The following is a 13195-nucleotide window of genomic DNA, read 5'->3' on the forward strand; positions in this document are numbered from 1 at the left end:
TGGAATAATAAATGGAGAATAATAATAATGGGATAGTAAGGTAAGGATAATAATAGTACCTACCATCTATAGAGTTGTGAGGATTTCTTACGATATTGCCCTAAAATGTTTAGAACAGTGCCTGACACAGTAAATGCACAACAAATGTTAGGTATTATTAATCACCTTTTCTTTTAAGCAATACTTCTTGGACTTCTCTATCCATCATTTTGATCAGTGATTCTCAATTGTCTCTTTAGCATGCTGCAGCCACCCCCAGCAGAATCAACTGGTAGATTTAAAAAATGTATGGCTCCCTCAAGTCTCATTTCTGAAGATTCTGATTCAGTAGGTTTAGGGAGGGGTTCCACAGAATCTATATTTTTAAATCTAAATTTTAAAAATTTCTTAAACTTTTAGATCCTGAGGTGATCTAATGCTCAAAATCTTTGGATTGGGAATCACTGCTTTAAATGTTGGTGCATTTAAATGCATACATTCACAAGTTCCATCAATGGCCTGATGACTCTAGCCCAGATTTTTTGCTGAGCTCCACACCAATATATCCAACGGCCCGCTACAACCCCCTACTTGGGTATTCTATGGACATTGTAAAATCCCCATGTCCAAAATTCAGCCCTTCATCAAATTTCTCCCCCTCATTTTCTCTGTCAGTTAGTTCCACCATCTGATACTGCAACCACGCCCAGAAAGCTGGCAGTCACTCTTATCCTCTTGAAATTTCCTACCTAGTTAATAATGTCTAACTAGAGGTTTCCTAGCTGGCTCAGTAGGTAGAGCATGCAACTCTTTTTTTTGCCTCATATATTTTTTTTTTAATTTATTTAAATTCTAGTTAGTTGACATACAGTGAATTATGGGTTTCAGGAGTAGAATTCAGTGATTCATCACTTACATACAACAACCAATGCTCATTACAACAAGTGCCCTCCTTAATACCATCACCCATCCAGCCCATCCCCCGCCCACCTCCCTCCATCAACCTTGTTTGTTCTCTATCATTTCTTTTTTTCTTCCCCCTTCCCCTATATTCATCTGTTTTGTTTCTTAAATTCTATATATGAGTAAAATCATATGGTATTTGTCTTTGACGTATTTCACCTAGCATAATACATTCTAACTCCATCCGAGTCATTGCCAATGGCAAGATTTCATTCTTTTTGATGGCTGAGTAATATTCCATCGTATAAAAATACCACATCTTCTTTGTCCATTCATCAGTCAATGGACATTTGGGCTCTTTCCATACTTTGGCTATTGTTGATAATGCTGCTATAAACATTAGGGTGCATGTATTCCTACGAATCTGTATTTTTGTATCATTTGGGTAAATACCTAGTAGTTCTATTGCTGGATTGTTCTATTTTTAACTTTTTGAGTAACCTCCAGAGTGGCTGCACTAGTTTGCATTCTCACCAACAGTGCAAGAGGGTTTTCCTTTCTCTGCATCCTTGCCAACACCTATTGTTTCTTGTGTTGTTGATTTTAGCCATTCTGACAGGTGGAGGTCGTATCTCATCATAGTTTTGATTTGTATTTCCCTGATGATGAGTGATGTTGAGCATCTTTTCATGTGTCTGTTGGCCATCTGTGTATCTTCTTTGGAAAAATGTCTATTCATGTCTTCCGACCATTTCTTAAGTGGATTATTTGTTTTGGGGGGTTTTGAGTTTAATAAGTTCTTTATAGATTTTAGATACTAACCCTTTATCAGATATGTCATCTGCAACTATCTTCTCCCATTCTGTAGGCTGCCTTTTGGTTTTGTTTCCTTCGCTGTGCAGAAGCTTTTCACCTTGTTCATTTTTTGCTTTTCTTTCCCTTGCCTCTGGCAATGTGTCTAGTAAGAAGTTCTCCTCTAGGATTTTAATGGTTTCTTGCCTCACATTTAAGTCTTTCATCCATTTTGAATGTATTTTTTGTGTATGGTGTAAGAAAGTGGTCCAGTTTCATTCTTCTGCATGTTGCTGTCCAGTTTCCCAACACCATTTGTTGAAGAGACTGTCTTTCTTCCATTGGATATTTTTTCCTGTTTTGTTGAAGATTAGTTGACCATACGGTTGTGGGTCCATTTCTGGGTTTTCTATTCTGTTCCATTGATCTATTTGTCTGTTTTTGTGCCAGTACCATACTGTCTTAATGATTACAGCTTTGTAATATAGTTTGAAATCTGGAATCATGATGGCTCCAGGTTTTTCTTTTTCAGGATTGCTTTGGCTATTCAGGGTCTTTTGTGGTTCCATACAAATTTTAGGATTGTTTGTTCTAGCTTTGTGAAAAATGCTGCTGGGTGTTTTGATAGGGATTCCATTAAATATGTAGATTTCTTTGGGTAGTATAGACATTTTAACAATGTTTGTTCTTCCAATCCATGAGCATGTAATGCTTTTTCATTTCTTTGTGTCCTCTTCAATTTTTTTCATAAGTATTCTATAATTTTCAGAGTACAGATCTTTTACCTCTTTGGTTAGGCTCATTCCTAAGTATCTTACTGTTTTTGGTGCAATTGCAAGCAGGATCGATTCCTTGATTTCTTTTTCTGCTGCTTTGTTATCGGTATATAGAAATGCAACAGATTTCTGTACATTGATTTTATATCCTGCAACTTTGCTGAATTCATGTATTCTAGCAATTTTTTGGTGGAGTCTTTCAGGTTTTCTACATAGAGTATAATGTCATCTGCAAATAGTGAAATCACCTCTTCTAGGAACCCTGCCTTGTTATGTTTTCCTGTAATGCTCTAGGTTTCCCTTAATTACAGTAGTGATTTTCTTGCATTATAAATTGCATACTTAGTTAGGTATATGGGTTCCAGAGTCAGACTGTATAGATCTGGATGCTTGTATCAGTGGTTACTGGCTTCATGACATTGAGTGTGCTACTTAATTTCCATGCTTGGGTCTCCTCTTTGTGAAAAGATTATTTTAGTAGGATTCACCTCTTATTTTGTTTTGAGAATTAAATGCTATGACATGTAAAATTCTTAGAACAGTGCCTGGCACAAAGTCAAGTACTTGACAAACATTAGATAGGATTACTATCTCTGCAGATAAACTTAGCTTTTTAGCAGCAGAGCATGTGTGTTTGTGTTTCTGTTTTGTTGTTTAATCTCTGCACTCTTTATCCAGTCTCTGGCATATAGTACTCATGGATGACTGTAATTTTTTTACTCATTAAGTCTTTTAACAAATTTTAGTTGACACCTGTCACGCACTTCTAGGCACTAGGGACACATCAGTGAAAAATTAAAAGCCTGTTCTCATAATGTTTACCTGGAGACAAAAAAGCATTAAGTAAACAATGGATAAGCAGTAGAAATATGGAAGGGGGGAAAATGGGGAGGGGTTGGGGGGGGATCGGAAATGCTAGTGATGGGCAGGGGTTGAGGATAAGAGAAAAGGCAGAGAGGGGTTGCAATTTTTAAGCAGGATAATCAAGAAAGGCTTATGAAGAAGATGACATTTCAGCAAAGATCTGAAGTAGATGAAAGATTGAATTATGCAGGTATGAAAGGGCACTCAGCTCACTCAGAGGAGGGAACAATTACACAGACCCTAAGATGGGCTCCTGCCTGGCATGTTTGAGAAAATGCAAGGGCAGTGTTGCTGACGTGTAATAAGTAAGGGAAAGAGTAGGAGAATATGACTTCTGGGTCTTGTCTGCCACTGTAAGGACTTTGTCCTTTGTTGGAGAGCAATGAGAAGGCATTAGAGGGTTCTGAGGAGGAAATATCTGAATTGGGCTTTAACAAGATCACTATGGCTGCAATGTTGAGATTAAAATGAAGCAATGTAGGGAGAGAAGTTAGAAGACTTGTGCAAGAATTCAGGCAAGAGATGATGGTGACATGGACAAGGGTGGTAGTGATGAACTGATAGGATTTACCAAGAGATTATACATAGTGTGTGAAACAAAAAAGAATCAAGGATGCCTCCAAAGATTTTAGCCTAATAAACTGGAAAGAGAGATTGCCTTCAAGTGAGATGGAGAAGACTGAAAATAAGAGGTTCTTTTTTCCGGTTGAGTTGGAGATCAGGATTTGGTTTGCGGATGTAAAGTTTGAGAGGCCAAGTAGATATATGTACATAGATATATGAGTCTAGAGTTCCAGAGGAAGAGGTCTGTACTAGAAATCTAAAGTTGGAAGTTATCTGAGTATAGATGGTATTTAAAACCTTGAAACTGGATGAGATTACCAAGGTAGTGACCACTGAGATGTCCAAGATCTGAATCCAAGGGCACCCCAAAATTTAGAAGCCACAGAAATGAGGAGGAACCAGCAAAAGTGGTTTTGAGACTCACACTGAGAAAGTGAGTCCTATAAGGTAGAAAAAAATGTAAAAGTGATATTTTGAAACCAGGTGAAGAAAATATTTAAGTAAGAAGTGATCAACTGTGTCAATTGCTTTAGGTCAACTAATACAAGGATTGAGATATGAAAAATCAGTTTAGTAACATGGAGATCATAGGGTGTTTACAAGGCCATTTACCATGGAAAGGTAGGGGTAAAAGCATGCTTGAGGTAGGTCTGAGAGAGACTGGGAGAACAGGAATTGGAGACAGAAGTATAGACAGTTTTTTCGAGGAGTTTTGCCATAAATGAGTCAATAAATGGGGATGTGGGTGTCAAGAGAAGTTTTATAGGGTCTATTGTTGTTAAAGGTATGAGAATTTATCTCATTTGTAAACTGATGGGAATTTTTTCAACAATGAAGGGAAACCAAGGATGTGGGAAAGAGTGGGTAGAACTGCTGAGGAAATATCCTTGAGCAAATAAGAGAGGATAGGATCTACTTCACAAGTGTAGGGCTGGTCTTGGATGGGAGCCCAGGCAGAAGATCCTAGCAGTAATAGGAGAAAAGACATAATATATGGACACAAATGCAGGTAAGCAGGCAGATGTTGTGATGAGCCTGCGGTTTCTAATTACATCTATTCAGACCTTTTCAAGAAATATCAGAGCACTTTTCTATTACATATATAAATCACTTTTAAAAAAACATTTTATTTGTGAGAGAGAGACAGATAGCAAGAGAGAGCACGAGGTGGGGGGAGAGGGAGAAGCCAGTACCCTACTGAGCAGGGAGCCCAATGCGGGGCTCTATCCCAGGACCCTAGGATCACTACCTGAGCTGAAGGCAGATGCTCAACCAACTGAGCCACACAGGTGCCCCTATAAATCACTTAAGTTAAATAACTAAGCATTCTTTTTTTTTTTTTAAAGACTTTTATGTATTTATTTGAGAGAGAGAGAGAGAGCATGAGAGCGGGGAGGATCAGAGGGAGAAGCAGACTCCAGGATCATGACCTGAGCAGAAGGCAGTCGCTTAACCAACTGAGCCACCCAGGCACCCATAACTAAGCATTCTTAAAAGAGCCTAGTATGCATGACACTGTTGATTTGAACATGGAGGGGTTCCCCTTTCTTGCAAGGAACAGTATTGTGGGTGAAATGAGGAATTAATTGTGATGTAGTGTTATCAAAAAGGCATATGAAAATACTGCAGGAGCTAATACTGAGAAAAACACTGAACAGAATTTTCAAGAGTATATAGGCATGCAGCTAGGGCTAATTTCCTATGGTTTAATATTCTGGGTCAGTAAGCTTTTAAAGTTCTATGATATAACATTGTAAGAATGTGACAATTCTCATTCCCTGCAGACAAATAAGTAAATACTGTGTCTTTTGGTCAATTTGAAGCTGATATAGGGAAACTGGCCTGAAGTTGATAATACTTTAGATTTCTAGCCTGCAAACTTCTGACATCTAGATACCAAATTGCTTCCATCTCAGAAAGTACTTGGCTCTTGAATCAATCTTTCTCTTTCCTTCTTTTGGGTTTTTTCCTTTTTTTTTTAAATGAAAATATTCCACCTCTATTCTCCTCTCCAGTCAGCAGTTCTTTGAAATGATGCTGTTGGCCTTGGCCAGCAGGAGGATGGAGTCATTTGATTCATCATCCTGTGAATGGCCCCACAGATAGCATAGGTTTTAAATTGGCTGTTGAACCTGCATGTCACCTTGTCGACTTTGGCCACGTTCATCTGGATGGATACGTGGTCCTTGGCGAGGCTGATGCCATTGCTGAGGGAGCATTTCGGCAGCACATACAGTTCCACCAACTCATCAGAGTTGTTCTGCATGTTCAGAGTGCCCCCGCTCCTACTGCCATGAGCATGAAGCGCAAACTCTTGAATCAGTTTTAAAAACATTTTTTCCCCCATGTATACTTTTTCTTAAGAGGAACTCATGAATAATTAAATATTTACAGTTGGTTTAAATTTTAAACATTTGGTGGGAGTTTAAAAAATATACGTTATTTTAGGGGCACCTGGGTGGCTCAGTCATTAGGCGTCTGCCTTAGGCTCAGGTCATGATCCCAGGGTCCTGGGATTGAGCCCTGCATCGGGCTCCCTGCTCAGCAGGAAGCCTGCTTCTCCCTCTCCCACTCCCCCCTGCTTGTGTTCCCTCTCTCGCTGTGTCTCTCTCTGTCAAATAAATAAATCTTAAAATATATATATATGTTATTTTAAACTTTCAGAGAACAAAATTTTAAGACCCTAGGAGTTATTATGAAATGAATTATTTTTTTTCCAGTCTCATAAAAAATAACTTCAAAACTGAGAGTGCCATGTAGGACCCAGCTGCAGAAATTCAAAATCAGCTACATGCAGCTGCATTCTGGTTCCCCTAATTCATCTAACAGCTTCTAGTGGGTTCTGTAAGTGACATTAGAAAAGGCACAGCAGATGTGCAAGATGGCTCCTGAAATCTAAAGTGGGACAGAGTGTTCTCTGATTGATTGACAGCATGAGGAGCACCGTGAGCAAGGCTCGTCTCCTGTGGAGGATCCCCCCTCCCTCTTCCTGCTTCTGCCTACAAATGAAACTTTCATACAAGACAAGCAGGGGATGTAAGTAAGTAAGTAAGTCTTTCTCTTCAAATATGCATTGTAGTGAAAAGATTCTGAGCAAAAGAAAGTCACTTAGATGTGGAAAAAATTCTCCTTCTTTAACTTTTTTTTTTTTTTTAAAGATTTTATTTATTTATTTGACAGAGAGACACAGCGAGAGAGGGAATACAAGCAGGGGGAGTGGGAGAGAGAGAAGCAGGCTTCCCGCTGAGCAGGGAGCCCGATGCGGGGCTCGATCCCAGGACCCTGGGATCACGACCTGAGCCGAAGGCAGACGCTTAACGACTGAGCCACCCAGGCGCCCCCTCCTTCTTTAACTTCTGACAAAGAGTTGACTCTGCATAGTTATAACAAAGTAGACAAATATATGTTTGAATGCGAAACTCAGGATACTGGAGATAGAGCTGAGATTAATGAAAAGAACAAAGAAATAATGTAACTGGGATTTATTAGCCCTCAAACAACATTGATTAGAACTGAAATATTTCATCATTAGAAGCCCAATATTGCCCTAATAATAAAGTGTTTGTTTTAAATTTTAATTAGAAGGCTGGACAAAGTATTTGAGGTTGTTAACCAGGAATTCATAGTCTAGGCTATATCACCTGAACGCTTACTCCTCTCCAAATTCCTTTCTAGTACCTCAAGTCCTCAAGAAAAGTGAAAAACACCTCATTAATTGCATGTAAACTAAATGCTGGACCCAGGGCTAGGTGCTTCTTATAACTTTATGTGGTTTAGGATCTCAGAGATGTTAACTAACTTTTCTTAGATTCATATTAATATAGAAACATAAACCCCTAATTTTACTGATGCTTTTCTTCATCTCTTCTGCTGTAAAATGGAAACCAAGTATAAAATGTACCCCAGGAAAATATGTCTAAGCATAAATTCAGATGCATGCTAGGATCCCGAGTTTCCTTCAAACCAGCGCTAGAAGAAATTCACAGTCATAAATACAAGATTCCTCTGTAGAAGAAAGTCAGGAATGGTAAGGTGTTTGCAAAGAAGAGCTGGGGGTAAATTGTCTTGAAACTTTTGCCTACAACATTTGCCTAAAACTATGCTTATTTGGAATCATCTGCCAAATATGCCAGTGAATTCATATCCCCTGGGAAGCCTGCCTTTCAGAGGGTCTTCAAGTGCTGTACTGTGATAAAAATCTGAAAACTAGAGCAGACCTTACATGTGATTACATCTAGACTTCACTCCTGAGGCTTGTGAACTAAACTGGTTTCTAACAATGTAAGCAGCAATCACCTGGTTACCTCCTTGTACTCTTAAGTATCCCTTCTTCTGCCCTTGTAACACCCTCAGATTCCTACTCCAATGGCTAGCCTGTAGCTCTGAACCTGCAGCAACCCCAAGCTCTGTTATCCTTCCTTTCATTTCCCATCACCTCCATTTTAATGATGACAAAGTCTTTTGTGGTATTGGTGCAAATCCATCAAGTATGAAACATTTACATTCCACTATCTGGTCAACATCATATTCTTCTTGCTCTCCCACACAGATAATTTTATGTACAACTGTGCTTTGACAACATGGTGACTGCCAGGTCTTTGAGAATCCTGACTTTATACCTATCTGTCTTCACTTTCTCCCTACTTTGATTCCATTGCCCATCATTTCAGATATTCTCTTGCCAATATCCTCAACTTACTTGTCTTTCCATCACAAACATATAAACTGGTATTCTGTACCTTTCATTACTTTTTTCCTCCCTGTTTCAAAAGATGGGTCAGTCCTTCTCCCATTTATACTAATCCATCTCTATTCACTCTCCTCTCTCTCTCTCAGAAATTCTATACATGTCCCAACTTTTTTTACATCATGGAAAGCACAGAAAAATGACAATATTTGTGCTATTCACTAGAATAAACTGAAGGGGACTGAGGAATCTATACCGGGCTTCTATATATATATATATATATATATAGGATATATATATACACACACACACACACCTATTTATATGTTTATTTATGGTATAATTGTGATGAAAAATAAAATACAAAATACAAGGGAAGAGAATAAAACCAAATACTGACTCTATTTGAATAAATATTGAATTGTATAAAACCTCCAAATGTATCTTTTAAACTTGAACTTGCTTCTCTAAATGTAATTTTTAAATAGATTTAAATTTGAAATGGCCACACAAATTTTCTTTTTAATGATTATCTCTTTGAATTCTTTTAAGTTCATGTACTCATTTTTAAGTGATATCTACACCCACCATGGGACTCAAACTCACGACCCTGAGATCAAGAGTCGCATGCTCTTCCAACTGAGCCAGACAAGTGCCCCCCTTTTAAGTTTATTTATTTACTTATTTATTTTATTTTTAAAGATTATTTATTTATTTACTTGAGAGAGAGAGAGCACCTGCAAGTGAGCACAGGGGGAAGGGGCAGAGAGAGAAGCAGACTCCCCACTGAGCAGGGAGCCCAATGCAGGGCTAGATCCCAGGACTCTGAGATCATGACCTGAGCCGAAGGCAGATGCTCAGCTGACTGAGCCACCCAGGTGCCCCTATTATTTATTTTTAAGTAATGAATTCTTAACAGTTCTCATTGATGAGAAATTTTGAATGTAATAACCTTTCAATGCTCACAACTTAAATTTTATCTAAAGACTCTTAACAGTTTTCTTATCTTCCATTAACAAATGTAACACAGAAATGTCCTGTGATAATCCAAGTGAATTTTGAATCCAAATGAACTTTTAGATTTTAAATATACCAAAATAACAATGAGCTCTAATTTGCATTGTTTGAACAGTCCACCTGCAGCTGACCTGGACGTCACAAAAAGCATATATCAACTACAAAAGGCCAGACATGTTGAATTAATTTGAAGACTGAGATTTGAGGCTGCTCTCTGGGGCTATTCCATGAAACTACACGCACCAGAAGCCCCTGTCCTGTCTCCTTCGGTCTCCACCCTGCTAGCTGCACCTCAGGATGCCTGCCATGCTCCCTGGGCATTGAGAACATAAATATCTCTGGCACCCCAAGAGCTCCTTGTCCCCAGTGGGCAGCAATGCCCTTTTGACTAAATTTTCTACCATTTAGGATGAAGAGCTGAATGTTGCCCACCATTCTCATCATCTGTGGAGTACAGAGGGATGCCATTAGACTTTATTCCATACTAGGTACCCTCGGAGGACCTTAAAGAAGGTTGCTCAGCTCTGCTTGCAGCTCAGATATCCCAAAGACTGAGTGGATCAATAGCTTGTGGCACACCCATAGCATATTCACAGAACACAGTTGGAAGATCTACCTTATGCTATTATCTCTTTTCACTCCTATATTTTCAACCCTTCTCTTTACTGGTTTTTCCCCTTTAACAATTATAGTCAAGTCTCTATGGAATTAAAAAAAAACAAACTAACCTTCAGCCATTCTTTATTTTCTCTTTAGCTACCACTCTATGACTTCCTTTCACCGAACAACTAAGCTTTGGCAAAGAGCAGTCACACTTTTTTCTATATTATACCCAATCACTCTTTTCTAAACCCACTGTTATCTAGGTATGAAACTACTTTCACAAAGTTATAAATAACCTTGTTGCTACACTTAATGGATAGTTCTCAGTCTTTATCAGCATTTGACACGAGTGACTATTCCTTCCTTTTGGGACATTCTCTTCCCTTGGCTTCTATAACATTACATTTTGAGTAATAAATATGTTGAGCGGGGTGCCTGGGTGGCTCAGTCAGTTAAGCATCTGACTTTGGCTCAGGTCATGATCTTGGGGTCCTGGGATCAAGCCCCATGTCACATTGGGCTCCCTGCTCAGCAGGGAGTCTGCTTGTTTCCTCTCCCTCTTCCTCTGCCCCCCCCACTCGTGCTCGCGTGTGCTCTAATAAATAAAATCCTTAAAAAATTAAAAAATAAATGTGTTGAGCACTGTAAAGTCTATGGTGAAAAAATAAGACACAATCTCTACCCTGACAGAGCATAAATGGAAATATGCTGAATAACTGTGATTATAGAATTTCAAGACTTCATCTGAAAAGACAAACTTTCTTGACACTGAAATTAAGGAGGAATTTATTACATGGGTTTCATTCTAATGAATTAATGAGTACCCTATATAATTCCTTTATAATTAATTTTTTTAAGTTATGTCTAACAAGTGGTCATTTCTTATGGTGACATTTCATTAGATCTTACCTCTGTGCAGGTAGTCTGAAGTGAGTTGATTTAATTTAATCCAAACAGATTGATTTCTGGTGATCTCACAGTTCAAAATTAAAGCACCAAAGTTCTCAATTTGCTAATAAATCCTGTAGCCTTATCAAATGCGAATCAGCTTCTAGTAAGACTTTGGATCTTACCCAATTTATGTTTGAATTCTTTGTTGCATCATCCAAGTTACCAATACACTGAATAACCTCTAAATGCTAGCATAGAAAATGACAATTTACTTTGAATGTTTAGAATCTTATTTGTTCCCACAGAAAGAGCACTACACCCTTTCATCAATAAAAATCCAACTTATTAACTGACTTGATTGAGAAATACATGGGCAACAGAAAATACACTTATCAAAATACCGTATGCCTTGTGGTAGGCCTGGCTCAGTAAATATAAAGACTATGATAGAACTGGATTCTGGAATCTTACAATCTAGTTAGAAAGTAAAGATCAGATTTTGCTTTAGCATAAAACCCACCCAGTATGTCTTTTAATTATCTGTTCTTTTCTTATAAAAATGTCCTCAACGAATTCATTTAAGAAATATTTATTGGTTTCATACTATGTGCCAATCATTTTGATGCCAGACTCACAGATCTTTTATTTTAGTGAGTGGAGACAGAAAAGCAATAAAAAAACCAAATAATTGTTCTAGATCATAAGTACTATGAAAATAAACATGGTAACATGGACAGTGATTGAGGATGTAATTTTAATTGGATGATCAAGGAAGGCCTCTTTGATGTGGTGACATCAGCTGTAACCTGAGTCAAGAAGCCATGTGAACACCTGGAAGAAGAGTGTTCCAGAAGAGAAAACAGCAAGTGCAAAGGTCCAGGCTCAGCTTAGCATGTCCCAGAAACAAAATGAATATTAATTATTGATGATTTTGGGAGTATATTTATCAGCCAAGGTCTCTTTCCTAAAAGAGTTCTGTAATAGAGACAGAGGTAAGCAAAAAGATCACACTACAATGCAGAACTACACTGAAATGACAGAAGTATGTACAAAGAAAAGAGATGCTAAGAGGGAGGAGTGATCAATTCTCTGGGCTGTGTTTCAAGGAAGGCCTCACAAAGAAAGTAGTGTAAAAGTAGGATTTTGAAATACCAACAGAGTGAACCAGGCAGGGAAGAGGGTTAAGCTAGGGGGAGGAGCATACAGGGACTGCGAGTGCAAAGGGCTGCAGGCTGTTTTTTATTGAACACTACAATACAAGAAAGTGAGGCTCAAGAGGACAGAGGCTGAGCCATGCAGGGCCTTAATATTCTGTGCATGATAGGAGCTATCAAAAGGCTCTAAAGAAGGAACCACAGGATTGGATTTGTGTTTTAGATAGATCACAGCAGGATGTCTCTCTTAAATATGCCTGTGGGAGAATAAATATAGGGCAGCTCTAGAGGCAGTGAAAAAGGTGAAATAAGGCCAGTGGCAGAGGGACTCAGAAAAGAGGTAAGAAACCAGAGAGGTTTTTAGGAGTTGATGAAACAGAAACAACCAAGTAGGGCTAATTGTTCACTGTTGACTCACCAATAACTGTCAGTATCCCGCACATAGTAGGCACTCAATAAATACTTGTAAAATGAATAAATGAATCAGTGGTGGCTGGCTGTGGCAGCAGATGCCTGATGAACAGAAGTCACGAGGCCCACATTCAAACAGATTCTTCCATTAACAGAGAACCACTGAGTGCTTGTCTCTATTCAGGCGTGTTGCTTTAATCCTAACAACCCTATGAGACAAGTGTAATTTCCATTTTTTCAAATGAGAAAAACCTGAGGCTCAGAGCGATAACGTACGATGCCTGAGGTTCTAGAACTAGTCAGCAGCTGGACTCAAGGCACCATGACACACAGCCAAGTGCGCATGCTTAATAATTACTTTCTATTACTTAGCCTTAGAGGCTCAAAGAATGAAATAGATCGTGTAAAGCCCCAACCAAAGAAATCCAAGGAAAATCGGTTACTCTTAACAAGAGGTTTAACACGGTTCCCGAACTTTCCTGTCAGCCAGTCGCTGGAAGACCACAGACGTGCGTCACAAAAACCTGAAGCGAAGCCTCCTACGGCGGTCAGGA

At 38.7% G+C, this 13195-nt stretch overlaps 1 pseudogene; it reads right to left on the reverse strand.

Moving 5' to 3' along the window:
* Window positions 1-5406: 5406 nt before the first annotated feature.
* Window positions 5407-6230, reverse strand: LOC116627931 (annotated as a pseudogene).
* Window positions 6231-13195: the final 6965 nt, after the last annotated feature.

Source organism: Phoca vitulina, unplaced genomic scaffold, assembly GCF_004348235.1.
Source record: "Phoca vitulina isolate PV1807 unplaced genomic scaffold, GSC_HSeal_1.0 scaffold3, whole genome shotgun sequence".
Classification (NCBI taxonomy): Eukaryota; Metazoa; Chordata; class Mammalia; order Carnivora; family Phocidae; genus Phoca; species Phoca vitulina.